Source organism: Mus pahari, chromosome 19, assembly GCF_900095145.1.
Source record: "Mus pahari chromosome 19, PAHARI_EIJ_v1.1, whole genome shotgun sequence".
Classification (NCBI taxonomy): Eukaryota; Metazoa; Chordata; class Mammalia; order Rodentia; family Muridae; genus Mus; species Mus pahari.
The window spans coordinates 27,022,051-27,026,242 of NC_034608.1; the positions used below are offsets into that span (position 1 = coordinate 27,022,051).

At 43.0% G+C, this 4,192-nt stretch overlaps 1 long non-coding RNA gene across 1 annotated transcript in view; it reads right to left on the reverse strand.

Annotated features, from left to right (window-relative positions):
* The window catches only part of LOC110337170, a 406,848-nt gene extending 403,093 nt beyond the window's left edge, over positions 1-3,755 (reverse strand). The window contains exon 1 of the long non-coding RNA XR_002381249.1: positions 3,649-3,755. This is a non-coding gene — a long non-coding RNA (uncharacterized LOC110337170). The remainder of the gene's footprint in view (positions 1-3,648) is intronic.
* Positions 3,756-4,192: the final 437 nt, after the last annotated feature.

Below are 4,192 nucleotides of genomic sequence, written 5' to 3' on the forward strand. Positions count from 1 at the left end.
ACACGCACATACACACCACAGATACTACATGTATAAAGTATACACGCACATACACACCACAGATACTACATGTATAAAGTATACACACATACACACACACAATTAGTAATTAAATAAACAAACAGCAGGAAGAAAAGGGCTAGCCTCAGATGTTTATGTGTGACTGAGATTTAAAACCCAATCTATAAGTACGAGTTTATAAGTACATGGTGTGGTGTACTCCACTGAACTCAGTTTCTGGGCCTGTCAAATGGGGCATACAGGACTTTAAATTTGCAAACGTGACTCCAGATCCTTCCAACCACAGGTCTAACCCCATCAAGGTGGCAGAATGCAGCTTCACCCAACTCCCCTGGCTTTGAGAAAGCCGAGGTGACATCATCTGTCAGGGTTTCCAGTACCTCAGTGTGAAACAGAGAGTACATATGTAATTCCCTTCTGCTTCCTCTTCCCTGGCCAGAGGCTGGAAGCCAGGGATGAGCGGAGTGGACACCTTTACGCAGCCCCCTCCAGAAGCCTCTGGGAAGCACTGCATGTTCAAGTGGACAGTCCCACAGTCATCCATGAACGGCCCCTCCCTCCCACCGCATCCTCCCCACCCCCTCTTCTGCTCTCTAATGCCGTCTGCTGCCACAGGCTTTGTTTTCAAAATAATCCAAACTCAGGCTAGGACTAAGAATGTCTGTCACCTCCCAGAACATGAAAGGGATTTTTAAAAATATGATTTATGGGGTTAGAGTTCTTGCTAGGCCTAGGTGTTGCTCTAAGGCTTTTATATAAATTAATAGCGTTCTGCCAACCATAGGCCCTATTAGGTAGGTAATGACACCTTTGATAGAGACCACAGAGAATGTGGGCATCTTGTCCAAGGTGACTCAGCTCTGAAGAGACACCATAGCTGAACTTAGACTAATGCACTTATAAGTTTCCAGGTGAACTATGGGTAAAACTTTTAAGGTTCTCTTTTGAACTCAGCATTAGCTCTTAAGGCTGTCGAATATGAAATAAATTTTTTAAAAAGAAAAGAAAAAAAAAAACACTTTAAAGTGAATGTACTTCCTAAGTTGGGCTTTTCCCTCTAAAAAGAGCCTTAAAGATAGGTTTATCTGACATGCCCATATAAGGACCTCAATGTCCTATGTTGATTTAGATTCTAAGCTCGCCTGCTTAAACTTATCCTGTTGATGGTAAGCATGGCTTTCACTTTAAAGGTAGATCTTTTCCATTATCTGTTCCCTAAGGCCTCATCCCCTGGCCTGCATCTCTCCAGCTTCACAAATTCTGAGGCTTGACATCCGAAATCCCCTTATCAAATGAGATTGCAGCCTCTTTTCCCAATTTAAAGGCAATCGATATCCAGGTACAAGAAATGAAGATAGAGCCAGACCAGCTGAAAGTCCTGGCCTCAGATCCTGGCTGTGTAAGCAAGATAGGGTCCCTGACAGAAGCAGAGATAAGAAGGGTTTCCTAAAGCTCAGGACTCCAGCCTCCCACTCCCTGGGCCTAGCCCTGGTCCCCCAGGAGCCTCGGGCATCCCAAAACTGCCTGGTGAGCTGGAGGCTGTGAAGTGTGAAACCAAGGTGATACCAGACTCTTTTCAGCTTCAATTTCTAAATGCCAAATTGTCAGTTTAGACGTACAGGTCCCAAATGAGCCCTGGGTTTCCCTTGCTTGAGGCCATATACAACCTAGCCAGGGATCTGCAGACCTGATAGCCCTTTTCCAGACCGGAACTAATCTGTGCTCACCGCTTTATCCTTTGTCCGTTAAAAATAGGATGCATTGCGTTTCTGTTTAAAATAAGTTATTGGAATGAAGAACAAGTCTTTAATGTTATCACCCAAGATGACAAAAGTTTATGGAGGAACAAAGGAAAGGGGAGGGAGAGGGAGCGCAGAGAGGGCATCATGCCTTGGAGGACCTGCCACCTGCTGAGCCATTACAGCCTGTACAGATGCTACTTCAGCTTTGCAAACTCGGAAGGCCTATAAAGTATCTGGCGTTACGGAGACCAGGAAACTGTAAGGGGATTGAAGCTTTAAAATGCCGTTTATTTGTTTTTCTTTTGTCGAAGGCTCCAAGTTGTGGGTAGGAAAGGCTGCACGGGACTCTCCCTCAGCGGTGATTGGGGGAGCGAGGGATCTACAGAACCCCAGCACAATACACAAGACTCACAAGACCCTTCCCTACAGATTAACTGTTTTCAGAGGCAGGAAAACCCACCTGATTTGGAGGAAGAACTGACCTTGCAGAGTAACTGACTCAGACTTAACTACTGCGGAGTTAGCAAAACAGCAGTTTCCCCAAGCCACGGAAGCTGACAACGACCTCAACATTACTTTCGATTTCAAACGCAGACCATGGACTGAAATTTCAACTCCTGCCTTGAAAGAGCTACTATGGCTTGCTCTTTCCTGGAATCTGGAATTATCCTTTCTGAAGAAAGTTGAACCCTGAAGATTTTTTTTTTTTTTCAGGAAATTGGAAGTTTCTCTGTGGAGCCAGTAGAGGCATTAACCAACATCTTAGAGGCCACAGGATGAGGGATCACTTGCTCTGGAAGTGAACTTAAAACAATTATGGAAATGTATATTTATTTGCCTGTGAGAAGAGGCCCGTGAAACTCAGAGGTGCCCACTGCCAAACTGGAGTGTATGCTCTTAACAGCTGAGTCATCTCTCCAGCCTTCATTAACATAGTGAAATAAACTAAAAATTTACCAAGCAATCAAAAGAAATGTGGGCTCAGTTGTTCGAAGAAATGTGGGCTCGGTTGTTCGAGAGTTTGTTTTGTCCCGCATGTGTGAGTTTAACCTCAGTGCCACATGGATTGGGTAGTAGGTAGTGTAATTCTATCGCCCTGGAAACTGTGGCGACAGAAGGACCGGAAGTTTGTGATGAGGCTGAGGAGTGTGCTTGCCACACACGCATGAGGACCTGAGTTTGGATTCCTATCATCTACATAAAAGGTGAGCACAGCAGTGCACCTTTTAAAGACCACTAAGACATATGACTGGACAGTATACCTGCCTGAATCAGAAAGCTCTAGGTTCAGTGAGAAATCACATGCATGTTTATCTACACATACACACACCATGTGCATACACATACGGGCACAGAGGCCATATTCATGTACATACAGATGTACAAATACATATGTATTTCCTTATGCACACATGTGCACGTATATACACACACCACAAACAATACAAAGCAGCACTTATATACACACATAACACCACATGCATATATATGTGTGTGTGTATATATATATATGTATATATATACATATATATATACACACATATATACACTTACATAAACCATACATGCACAGAAAACACTCCCATCCCCCTGCAGCACACACACGTGTACAAAAGCTCAGAGTCATCCTCTGAGCAAGTTCACAGACAGCTTGGCATGCATGGGGCTTTGTTTTAAAATAAAATACTAAAGTAAAATAAAATACTTTGATTGGCTGTACATCTCAATGAACTTCAACCTTCGGATACAGCTTGTAAAGTCTATTTAGCCACTCAAACTGTGAGAACGGCTTTGCTATGATATTTACAAACTCTGATTTTATAAAAACCAAATAAGCCAAACCCAACAAAAAAAAAAAAAAAAAAAAAAAGTCTGCACAATTTACCTAAGACTTTCCCGATGGCTGAAAGAAGAGAGTATGTTAACTGAAACTCCCCAATGGAACAACAGTCAACGCCAGCAGCTCATAGCCACCGTTCTAATTGAATTTTCTCTCAGAGAGCATCGCCACAGAGTGCAAAAGGCTTTGTCACTCAGAGGTCCAAGCTGCTCCAACATCATTAGCATGCCATTACTGTCTGGTAAAACAGTGACTTTGACCCTGTCCTCTAACTAAGCTTTATTCATACAAAGACAGTGAAACTGTCTTGTAGCTTGCTTTCAAGGAAGTCTGTGAACAGATAAAAGGCAGTATACAGCAATGACTTTTTACTTTTATTAGTGTGTGTGTGTGTGTGTGTGTGTGTGTGTACAGTGTGGCACTAGCAGTGCCACAGTACACATGTGGAAGTCAGAGGACAGATTTGTGGAGAAAGTTCTAGGACCAAACTGAAATGGCCAGACTTCCACAACAAATGCCTTTACCTGCTAAGCCATCTCATTGGCCTGCTATATTTGTTTTGGAGTTTTTCCTTTTGTTTTTTAATATA